The sequence below is a fragment of the Heloderma suspectum genome, chromosome 7 (genome assembly GCF_057233095.1).
Source record: "Heloderma suspectum isolate Gila_16-S chromosome 7, 16-S_ref, whole genome shotgun sequence".
NCBI classification, from domain to species: domain Eukaryota; kingdom Metazoa; phylum Chordata; class Lepidosauria; order Squamata; family Helodermatidae; genus Heloderma; species Heloderma suspectum.
Window position 1 is genome coordinate 26,286,401 of NC_139464.1, and position 12,226 is coordinate 26,298,626.

At 46.3% G+C, this 12,226-nt stretch overlaps 1 protein-coding gene and 1 non-coding gene across 2 annotated transcripts in view; both read right to left on the reverse strand.

Moving 5' to 3' along the window:
• Positions 1-12,226, reverse strand: part of IQSEC3 (IQ motif and Sec7 domain ArfGEF 3) — a 224,071-nt gene that overhangs the window by 141,168 nt on the left and 70,677 nt on the right. The gene's annotated exons all lie outside the window — the stretch shown is intronic.
• On the reverse strand, positions 1,468-1,584 carry LOC146339436 (U6atac minor spliceosomal RNA). Its single transcript, XR_014784599.1, has one exon. It is a non-coding gene; the product is annotated as a U6atac minor spliceosomal RNA (small nuclear RNA).

Here is a 12,226-nt window from a genome sequence, read left to right on the forward strand (position 1 = left end):
GCTTTCTGCTTCCATTTTAAATGTAGGATCACAACTGACTCCTTTTACATGTGCTTCCTTTTCTCCCCCCCCCCCTTATATGACTCTTCCACTTTATCTTTCAATGATCTCACTCCTCTTCTTGCCACTATTCCTCTTTTCACGGAGGGAACTCAAGCGGAACACAACAGGGTAACTCGGTAGCTCATTATCTGCGATCTATTTAAAAACGGAACAAAGGGCATTTAGTGCAGGAGGGTCATGGCAGGGTCACTGCATCATGTAAAGAGCCCGCAAACTTCTGTGAAGGAGCCCTCTCTCTCAGTCTGTCCCACTACCACCATCACCCACAAAACAAAACCCTGGTTTAAAGACATGAAGTAAGGGCCGCACAGCAAATACCCTGAACGTGTTCTTTAGTTTGCTTCTTTCATTTTTCTTTGTAAATTGCAGCGGGGCTGATCAGGGTCAAGATAAATAGGGGAAATATTTTTTAAAAACTCTTTTGCCCTTCACAAAAGTCCTGATGAAAATCACCTCCCTGAACCTGCCATAGGGTGGCCAGCTATCCTCTTTTACAGAGGACAGTCCAATCCTCCATTTGAAGGGATGCCAGAGGACTGTCTCCTATTTTGAAGGTGTCCTTTATTTGAAGGGCTGTCCAGTCCAAGTCCAGTTTAAAGATAAAAAACCACCAGCAGGATGATCTGGGCCTTGAAGTCGCCCATCAACAGCACCTGAATAGCAGGCTGAGCAAGGCACACAGGCGGACAAGTGGTCACAGTCTCCCACACTATGGGGAGATGTCTATTTGAATCATAATAATTATTTCTAAATTTGCACCTATACATATAAATGAGCATATGCCAATTTTAAGCAAACTGGTGTCCTCTTTTATCCTCTTTTTTGGCAATTCATAAGTGGCCATTCTAAGCTGCCGCTTGTGCCGGAGCTAAGCTGCTATCGTCGCTACTATAGAGTGGCCATGTGTCCTGCTTTACAAATGACAGACCTCTATTTGAAGGTGTCCTCTATTTGAAGGGCTGACCAGTCCAAATCCAGTTTAAAGATAAGGACCCATAAGAAGGGAGGCCTTGAAGTTGCACCTGTGCAGCAGAGTGAACAGCAGGCACACAGGTCACCTGGTCACAGTCTTCATAAGGCACACTTATGGAGACATGTATTGCATTTCTATTTCAATTATAGAAATTATTTCTAAACATGCTGCTATACATGTAAAGTAACTTGTGCAAAGTTTATGCAAATCACTGTCCTCTTTGGTCCTCTTTTTGGACTGTGTATTTCCTCTTTTCTGCCAATTTGTAACTGGCAATCCTGTGCTGATGGCACTGGGAGCATGGCATGAGAAGAAAGAGTTTTAAAAGCCTCTCCCAAACTGCGGTCCTGATCCTGGTTCTCTTCTTCCCCACCCCTGGCAGCTTTTGTTTAAAGTAAAAGAAAGTCATCACACAAGGCAACGCACATATCTAACACAACAGGTCATTTGGCCCTCTGAGGCTTAACCATGTCTTTGTTGTGTAGGCAGCTGGGAATTCCTCCATCCTTATCCAGGGAAAGCTAACCTCTTCTTCTTTTACACAATTCTAGAATCATAATCAAATGCTCTTCTCTTTATTTACAGGTGCCCTCCAGATGTGTTGAACTGAAACTCCCATCATTTATTCACAGCGGGAACACAAAGAGTAGATGAGCGCATCCAAAACCAAACTCAGGTTGAAGCCCCCCCCCCCCTTTACTCATTGGGCACAATTCCCTGAGCTTTGCTTCATTGCAAGTTCCACAGAACGAAGGAGTAGTTTGCAGGAGTGGTATTTAACAGACTGCCACCACTGGAGTCTGCCAGTCTTTCATAGAATCATAGAATGTTTGGGTTGGAAGGGGCCTACAATACCATCGAGTCCAACCCCCTGCTCAGTGCAGGAATCCAAGTCAGAGCATCCCCAACAGATGGCTGTCCAGCCTCATCTTGAATGCCTCCAGTGTGGGAAAGCCCACCACCTCCCTAGGTAATTGGTTCCATTGTCATATTGCTCTAACAGTCAGGAAGTTTCTCCTGATGTTCAGCCGGAATCTGGCTTCCTGTAACTTGAGCCCATCATTCCATGTCCTGCATTTTGGGATGATTGAGAAGAGATGCTGGCCTTCCACTCTGGCTGGGAATGATGGGAGTTGCGGTCGAACACATCTAGGGGCACCAGGTTTGGGGAAGGTTGGTGTATGCCATTCTACCAAAGTCATTTTGTCTCTAAACTGGCCTTTTTTTCTCTTTGGCTCAAACAAGCAATAGCTTTAATTACAAAGGAAATTAGTAACAGCCAAATGCTCATTTTTAATTATGCTGATGAACATTCTCTAAAACCTCTTCAGTTCTTCTGGTGTTAATTATAGTTTGTCATACTGATACCTTTGAATATGGACTCATCCCAAACAGATTTTAAAAATCTCACTCTTTCCCCATATATTGCATTAGTGGAGTCAAAAACAACAACAATCAACAACAACAAAACAGCAAAACAAGCCACCACTTTCTTCTTCCAGTCCCGCTTCCCTAACACGCATAATAGGATCTCATGAAAGTACTAAGATTTTTATCTATAAAACTGGCAGCATTTTTGTCACTCTTGACAGCATGAGTCTCAGTAGAGTGTTGGTTTCTTTCAAAGAAAGATTGAGTAATTTAATCTTTGGATAAGAATGTCCTTGGATGAGACATGAAAAATGTGTCCCCGTTCTTAACACGTGTTTATTCACAAACGTTTCTATTCTTAATTTGCTTCATTTATTTGTCCTGTTTCTTTCATGCTTGCTGTCCACTTTTCCAGCTCTTTAACTCCTTAAAACATTTTTTTCTAAGTAGGAGAAGAAATAATGGCAGTGAAAGAGCAGGTGAGAAAGAGAGAGAATCAAAAGATATTCTAAAGATTATCATAATCAAACCTCACTCTCAGCCACGGGAGCCTTGGAAGGTGAAAGGCAAAGCAATATAAATCAGAGGTCTTTGCAGCAATAATCTGGAACTTCATAACCATGCAAATCCCATGCCTTAAAACTGAAAAGGAGCAATTTCAGCCATTCTGAGGGACCTGATTGTCATCTCGTCTGTGCTGTGCCACTTTATACCTCTGCTGAGTCTGATGGAGTTATTCCTGACATTATAATAATAGAGCAGAGGGAGAAGTTGGCTCTGATTGGCAGCCGGCATTTCCTTAACCAAAATGTAATATGGGAGCAATGATCAGCTGCCAACTCCCACCTGCCCCCCCCCAAGAGGTCCCTAGAGATGCCAGTCCCACCCATCTGCAGCCCATATAGAAAACAGGGTGGCCACTTACAAATCGCCAAAAAAGACGATAAAAGAAGACAGTGGAATTCAATCCCTCTCTCTCCTGCTCATTCGAGTGCAGATCTTGAGTGTTTGTACCTTGTGTTGGGTACCCCGGACAGATTAGGGATTCTGCTGGTGTACCGCCCACCCTGCTGCCCATCAGACTCCCTGCCTGAGCTGACGGAGGTGGTCTCAGACTTGGTGTTGAGGACTCCTAGGATGATGGTCCTGGGGGATCTCAACTTCTGGGTGGCTCAGGACTTCATGGCCGCCATGACAACCTTGGGGCTGTCCCAACATATCATCGGCCCAGCACATGTAAAAGGACACACGCTTGATCTGGTTTTCTCGACTGGGCAGGAGGATGGTGAGCTGAAAATGGAGAAATTAACATCTGTCCCTTTGTCATGGTCAGATCACTTCCTGCTGAGGTTTAGACTCTTGGCAGCCTTTCCCCTCTGCAAGGGTGGGGGACCTATTAAAATGGTCCACGTCTGGATTCTGATGGATTCCAGAGGGCTCTGGAGGATTTTCCTGCTGATACGGCTGGTGCTCCTGCCCAGGTCACTCTGTGGAATGCAGAGATGACTCGGGCGGTTGACATGATCAAGCCCAAGCACCCTCTTCCTCTGAGCAGAGCCCGGCCAGCTCCTTAGTATACACCCGAGCCGAGGGCAATGAAGTAAGAGGGGAGATGGCCAGGACGCAGGTGGAGGAAAACTCATGCTGAGTTAGGGATGGCGGAGAATTCTGCCACGGATTCCAGTGAGGCCAAATGCACTGGCATTTGGCCCCCCGGAATCCGTGGTGGAATGGCCTCCTGTCCCCCCGCCTGCCCCATGGAACCCCCCGGGACAGCACTCACCTGGGGCGGATGCGGCAGAGGCTTCGGTGGCGGGGGCGGCAGCAGGTGCGGCGGCAGCGGTGGAAGGTGCGGCAGCGGTGGAATGTGTGGCGGAAGGTGAGGTGGCGGCAGGGGTGGGGGCGGAGGCGGCAGAAGGGGCGGTGGGGGCAGAAGGGGCGGCGGGGGCGGCGGGGGTGGCGGCAGCTGGTCTCCTGGCTGGCCGCGGCTGGGCACAGAGTACGCAAATGGTGGCGGCTACGGCGGCCGTCATTTGCGTTCGCTATTTTTCGCCGTTCTAGCCTACGTAAATATTTTTACGCAAATGGCTGCCGTAGCCACCGCCATTTGCGTACGCGTTTTTTTTTAACTTTGCCGTGATAGGCTACGTAAATATTTACGTAGCCTATCACGGTTAAGTACAGGGACAGAAACGGCGGCGGCTACGGCCGCCACCATTTGCATCCCTGCTGCCCAGTGGCCAGATGTCTGCCGGCTCTGCTCCACGGGGATTCTGTGGAGCCAGCCAGAGGCTCCACAGAATCCCCGTGGAGCGGAGCCAGCTGGGCAGGATTCCGGGGGGAGGGACGGAGCGCCTCCCCCCCATCGAGGATTCCAGGGGGAGGGACGGAGCGCCTCCTCCCCCACCGCAAAGCAGATCCGCGAAACGGTAAGTGACTTTCGTACATCCCTATGCTGAGTCTGGCCGAACACACATTAAAGCTCATTATCAAACCTACTCTGTGGCGGTGAGGGTGGCAAAGAGACAGTTCTGTTCCACCAGCATTGCATCTTCTCAGTGTCATCCAGTGGAGTTTTTCCGAGTGGTTTGCGGCCTGTTACATTCTGGGCCAGGGAGAGAGACTTTGGAACCCTCAGTTGCACACTGTGATGAGTTTGCACCGCACTTCGAAGATAAAGTCGCTCAGATTCGTCATGACTTTGAAGATAAAGTCGTCAGATTCGTAAAGACCACGATTAATGCAGTTCCATTGGTAGAGGCATTCAGAGCACCGTCTGGTCCAGTTCTATTGGATGAGTTTCAGTTACTGAGGCCTGAGGATGCGGACAAGGTGCTTGGCCAAGTCCGATCGACCACTTGTGTGCTTGACCCTTGCCCTTCATAGCTTATTACATCGAACAAGGGGGGGATGTCTGGCTAGGTCCAGGAGTTTGTAAATTCGTCCTTGAGAGAGGTAGGGATGTCAGAGAATTCCGCGACGGATCTCGGTGGGATGACCTCTGTGGGATGACCTCTGCTGGGGGGGGGGGTTCGACCCTGTTGATTCTTTTGGACCTCTCAGAGGCTTTCGATACCATCGACCACGGTATCCTTCTGGATAGGTTGTCTGAGTTGGGAGTTGGAGGCACTGCACTGCAGTGGTTCCGCTCCGCCTTGGATGGCCGACTCCTGAAGGTGGTGCTGGGGGATTATTGCTCTGTGCCATGGCAATTGTGCCATGGGGTTCCACAGGGCTCTATTTTATCCCCCATGCTGTTTAACATCTACATGAAACCGCTAGGGGAGGTTATCCGGAGGTGTGGGCTGAGGCGCCATCAATATGAGGATGACACCCAGCTCTACCTCTCTTTCTCATCAAACCCAGGTGAGACAGTAGCTGTTCTGAATCAGTGCCTGGGCATGGTAATGGACTGGATGAGGGCCAATAAACTGGAACTCAATCCAGACAAGACGGAGGTACTGTTAGCAGGTGGTTCGTCTGCCCGGCTATGTGATATTCAACCTGTTCTGGAGGGGGTTGCTCTCCCCCTAAAGGATCACATTCATAGTTTGGGGGTGGTCTTGGACCCAGAACTGTCACTTGAGGCACAGCTGAACTCAGTGGCATGGAGCACTTTTTATCAGCTTAGTCTGGTATACCACCTACGCCCCTATCTGGACAGAGATAGCCTAGCTACAGTTATCCATGCTCTGATAACGTCTCGTCTGGATTACTGCAGTGCATTATACATGGGGCTGCCTTTGAAAACAGTCCAGAAACTTCAGCTGGTCCAAAATAGGGCAGCAAGATTGTTAACAGGGACTGGCCAATGAGCTCATATTAATCCACTACTTTTCCAGCTGCACTGCCTGCCAGTCCATTTCTGGGCCGAATTCAAAGTGCTGGTTGTTGTTGTTCAGTCGTTCAGTCGTGTCCGACTCTTCGTGACCCCATGGACCATAGCACGCCAGGCCTTCCTGTCCTGCGCTCTCTCCCGGAGCGTGCTCAAGTTCATATTCATTGCATCCGTGATGCTATCTAGCCATCTCATCCTCTGCCGTCCCCTTCTCCTTTTGCCTTCAGTCTTTCCCAGCATCAGGGTCTTTTCCAGGGAGTTTTCTCTTCGCATTAGGTGGCCAAAATATTGGAACTTCAGCTTCAGTATCTGTCCTTCCAATGAGCACTCAGGGTTGATTTCCTTTAGGATTGACTGATTTGACCTCCTTGCAGTCCAGGGGACTCGTAAGAGTCTTCTCCAGCACCACAGTTCGAAAGCATCAATTCTTCGGCGCTCAGCCTTCCTTATAGTCCAGCTCTCACAGCCATACATTACTACTGGGAAAACCATAGCTTTGATTAGACGGACCTTTGTCGGCAAGGTGATGTCTCTGCTTCTTACTATGCTGCCTAGGTTGGCCATAGCTTTCCTCCCAAGGAGCAAGCTTCTTTTAATTTCATGGCTACAGTCACCGTCTGCGGTGATCTTGGAGCCCAAGAAAGTAAAATCTGTCACTGCTTCCATTTCTTCCCCTTCTATATGCCAGGAAGTGATGGGGCCAGATGCCATGATCTTCGTTTTTTTAATGTTGAGTTTCAAACCAGCTTTTGCACTCTCCTCTTTCACCCTCAACAAGAGGCTCTTGAGATCCTCTTCGCTTTCTGCCATTAGGGTGGTATCGTCTGCATATCGGAGGTTGTTGATAATTCTCCCAGCAATCTTAATTCCGACCTCTGATTCATCCAACCCGGCATTTCTCATGATGTACTCTGCATATAAGTTAAATAAGCAGGGTGACAAAATGCAGCCTTGTCGTACTCCTTTCCCAATTTTGAACCAATCGGTTGTTCCATGTCTGGTTCTTACTGTTGCTTCTTGACCCTCGTACAGGTTTCTCAGGAGACAGGTAAGGTGGTCTGGTACTCCCATCACTTTAAGAATTTGCCACAGTTTGTTGTGATCCACACAATCAAAGGCTTTAGCGTAGTCAATGAAGCAGAAATAGACGTTTTTCTGGAATTCTCTTGCTTTCTCCATGATGCAGCGAATGTTGGCGATTTGATCTCTAGTTCCTCTGCCTCTTCTAAACCCAGCTTGTACTTCCGGTAGTTCTCGGTTCGCATACTGCTGAAGCCTAGCTTGTAGGATTTTGAGCATCACCTTGCTGGCATGTGAAATGAGCGCAATTGTGCGGTAGTTTGAACACTCTTTGGCGTTGCCCTTCTTTGGAATTGGAATGTAAACTGACCTTTTCCAGTCTTGTGGCCACTGTTGAGTGTTCCAGATTTGTTGGCATATTGAATGCAGCACTTTAACAGCATCATCTTTTAGGATTTTAAATAGCTCGGCTGGAATACTGTCATCTCCGCTAGCTTTGTTGTTACTAATGCTTCCTAAGGCCCACTTGACTTCACTCTCGAGGATGTCCGGCTCAAGTTCAGTGACCGCACTATCATGGCTATCAGGGACATTCAGATCTTTCCTGTATAGTTCTTCTGTGTATTCTTGCCACCTCTTCTTAATCTCATCTGCTTCTGTTAGGTCCCTGCCTTCTTTGTCTTTTATCATGCCCGTCTTTGCACAAAACGTTCCCTTGAGATCTCCAATTTTCTTGAAGAGATCTCTAGTCTTTCCCATTCTGTTCTTTTCCTCGATTTCTTTGCATTGTTCATTTAAGAAGGCCTTCTTGTCTCTCCTTGCTATTCTCTGGAACTCTGCATTCAGTTGGGTATATCTTCCCCTTTCTCCCTTGCTTTTCGCTTCCCTTCTTTCGTGAGCTACTTGTAAAGCCTCATCAGACAGCCACTTGGCTTTCTTGCATTTCTTTTTCTTTGGGATGGATTTCGTTGCTGCCTCCTCAACAATGTTACGGACCTCCGTCCATAGTTCCTCAGGCACTCTGTCTATCAGGTCTAATCCCTTCAATCTATTCCTCACCTCCACTGTATATTCATCAGGGATATGATTTAGGTCATACCTGAACGGTTTAGTGGTTTTCCCGACGTTCTTCAATTTAAGCCGAAATTTTGCAAGAAGCAGCTCATGATCTGAGCCACAGTCAGCTCCAGGTCTTGTTTTGACTGACTGTATGGAGCTTCTCCATCTTTGGTTGCAAAGGACATAATCAATCTGATTTCGATATTGACCATCTGGTGACGTCCATGTGTAGAGTCGCCTCTTGTGCTGTTGGAAAAGAGTGTTTGCTATGATCAGCATGTTCTCTTGGTAAAACTCTATTAGCTTTTGTCCTGCTTCATTTTGTACACCAAGGCCATGCCTGCCTGTTATCCCGGTGATTTCTTGACTTCCTACTTTAGCATTCCAATCCCCTATGATGAAGAGGACATCTTGTTTTGGTGTTAGTTCTAGAAGGTGTTGTAGGTCTTCATAGAACTGATCAACCTCAGCTTCTTCGGCTTTAGTGGTTGGGGCATAGACTTGAATTACTGTGATGTTGAATGGTTTGCCTTGGATTCGTACTGAGATCATTCTATCATTTTTAAGATTGTACCCCAGTACTGCTTTTCCCACCCTTTTGTTGACTATGAGTGCTACTCCATTTCTTCTAAGGCATTCTTGCCCACAATAGTAGATATGATGGTCACCTGAATTAAATTTGCCCATGCCTGTCCATTTGAGTTCGCTGATTCCCAAGATGTCGATGTTCAATCTTGCCATCTCACGTTTGACCACCTCCAGCTTACCTTGATTCATGGATCTGACATTCCAGGTTCCTAAACAATATTGTTCTTTACAGCATCGGATTTTCTTTTCACCACCAGACACATCCACAGCTGAGTGTCCTTTCGGCTTTGGCCCAGCCGCTTCACTCTTTCTGGCGCTACTTGGAAATACCCTCTGCTCTTCCCCAGTAGCATATTGGACACCTTCCGACCTGAGGGGCTCATCTTCCGGCGTCATCTCTTTTAGCCTTGTGATACGTTCCATGGGGTTTTCTTGGCAAGAATACTGGAGTGGGTTGTCATTTCCTTCTCCAGTGGACCACATTTTGTCAGAACTCTCTGCCATGACCTGTCCATCTTGGGTGGCCCTGCACGGCATAGCTTATGGCTTCACTGAGTTACGCAAGCCCCTTCGCCACAACAAGGCAGTGATCCATGAAGGGGCAAAGTGCTGGTATTAACACTCAAAGCCCCTAACGGCTTGAGGCCAGGTTATTTGAAGGATTGCCTCCTCCCATATGTGCCTGCCCAGACCTTAAGATCATCCTCAGCAGCCCTTCTCCGTGAGCCCCTGCCAAAGGAAGTGAGGCAGGTGGCTACTAGGAGGAGGGCCTTTTCTGCTGTGGCACCCCGGCTGTGGAACGAGCTCCCTAGTGAGGTTCGCCTGGTACCTACACTGTATTCCTTCCAGCGCCAGGTGAAGACCTTTTTATTTTCCCAGGCATTTTAGCATTTTAGCTTTCTAGACTTTTAGCTTTGCTGTTTTAAATCTGTATTTTAAATCTCTGCATTGCTGCTAGGTTTTATTCTAGTTTTATTCTGGTTGTATTGTTATATTGTTATATTGTGGTTTTAATGTTTTTATATTTTATATTGTTTTACTGTGTGCTTTTTGGTTTTAATTTTTGTGAATCGCCCAGAGAGCTTCGGCTATTGGGCGGTATAGAAATGAAATGAAATGAAATAAATATATAACATTTGCATAAGCTAATATATAGATGCAGATTTAGAAATATTATAAAACAAACAATCTGCAGATTTTATGATATATTATTGATCTCATTGCCCTTATGTAAGCTGCTTTAGGAACCTTGTTGGCTAATGAGTGGGATGAAAATATTTAAAATGAATAAAATCTATAAAAATAATGAATAAATGCATTGCAGGGGGAGGGAGGTAATCTTGAATATATCCAAGAGCAAGCCTTTTAGGGTGCAATCCATGTTTAGACAGAAAGAAGTCCTACAATTCCCAGTATGCCCCAGCCAGCCATGCTGGCTGAGGCATGCTGGGAGTTGTAGGACTTTTTTTCTGTCTAAACATGCATAGGATTGCGCCCTTAATCCTCCTTGCCCAATCTGGTGGCTTCTGATATGGTAGACTACAACTCCCATCAATCCCAGCATGCTGGCTGAGGTTATGGGAATTGTAGTCCCACACATCATTAAGTTGGAGGAAGGCTGAGGGGATTCTTGCCCACACACTGCTCTAAAAACTGAAACAGCTTTCCTTTTTCCTTTTTTGATTTTTTTAAAATATACATACATGAATTTGTATACATCCATAGCAGTGAATACATATGAAATGCTATCTCTAGACACGATCCCAGCTTACTACCCAAAGGAATATGGGGCTGGGCTACTCTCAGACAGCCAGATCTATAAAGCGCCAAAGAAAAAAGGACTTGGCACTTAAGAAGCACTGAATGAAATCAATGTGGTTGAAAGACAGTGCCTGTGCTCTTGCCTGTGCTCTTGCTTGCTGGTGATCTCTCTCTCTCTCTCCCCCCCCCTCTCAAAGCCCCTAACACACACACAGAGAGAGAGAGAGAGAGAGAGCGCAGATTCCAAGAGGGATTGCTGCACTCCCAGGAAACAAGGGGTCACCTGCGGTCATGTCGCAGTTGTGCCCTGTATCCAGAGGGAAGGTACTTAAGATGCGGTCACTCTCGGGAAAACTTTGTAACAAACAGACTGTGACAGGTTCTCATTTGCCGCACTGTTTTGTCTCGCTGCAGATGAAATGGAGCTTGCTTAATAACGTTTAATGTGCCATGAAGACTAAACACCCCTGCTTCAAGGTGAGCTGAGGGTGGACTTCTTGTCTGTCCCGGTCAGCTTGGCTTGTGCTTTTTCCTTACCGGAGAGTCACCGTGTGGTTATTCTAGGTTTGTCATCAGTCCTGGATTTTACTTTTTTACGGTGCCTTTACACCTAGCTATCCAAACAGCAATTTTGCTGGGAATTAAACAACTAATATTCTATTATTATTATTATTATTATTATTATTATTATTATTATTATTGCTGCTGCTGCTGTTGTTGGTGTTGTTGTTGTTGTTGTTATGAATTCCTGATGGGGCAGGAGGGGACAGCTTTCCATGCAAATTTGGAAAACGTCTTTATTAAACTTGCAGGCAAAAAAAGCTCTCATTAGACTGGCAGGTTGGAGAATTTAGACTGAAACTTCATTACACTGGTCCAGATAAACATCTCAGAGGTATGCTTATAATGTTGCTTGACGATGTTTTGAAGAAGCTGATGCAACATTGTACAGCAGAAACCTAATTTGATAATAGGTCAGATCTTAATACTATCCAATTTAACACCTGAATATAAAAATCAAGAAAGCATAGATTGTGGAAAGTGATCACTTCCACCCTGAAATAGAAAAGGATTAATTTTGAATGGAGTTTCCTCTTCAAATTGATTGGGGGGGGGGTGTCAAAGAAGCAAAGAGTTTGAAGGGACCTCAAAGGTCATCTAGTTCAACTCTGTGCCAATGCAGGAATTCACTACTACAGCATCTGTGGTAAGTAGGCATCCAGGCTCTGCTTAAAAACCTCTAACAAAGGAGAGTTCACCACCTTCTGGGGAAGCCTGTTCCACTACTGAAGTGAACAGGTCATACTGTCGGTAAGTTCCTCCTAATGTTTAATCAAAATCCTTTTTCTTGTCATTGGAGCTTACTGGTTCAGGTCATACCCCCTGGAACATCACAGAACAAATTTCCTCAAAGCGGAGACTGTATATATTTCTACATAGGAGGAGGGATGCTTTTTTTGAGGAAGAAATAATGCAGGGAAAAACAATGGGAAGATACGATGCAAGTCAGCCTTCCCCAATCTGGTGTCCTCCAGATGTGTTGGACTACAACT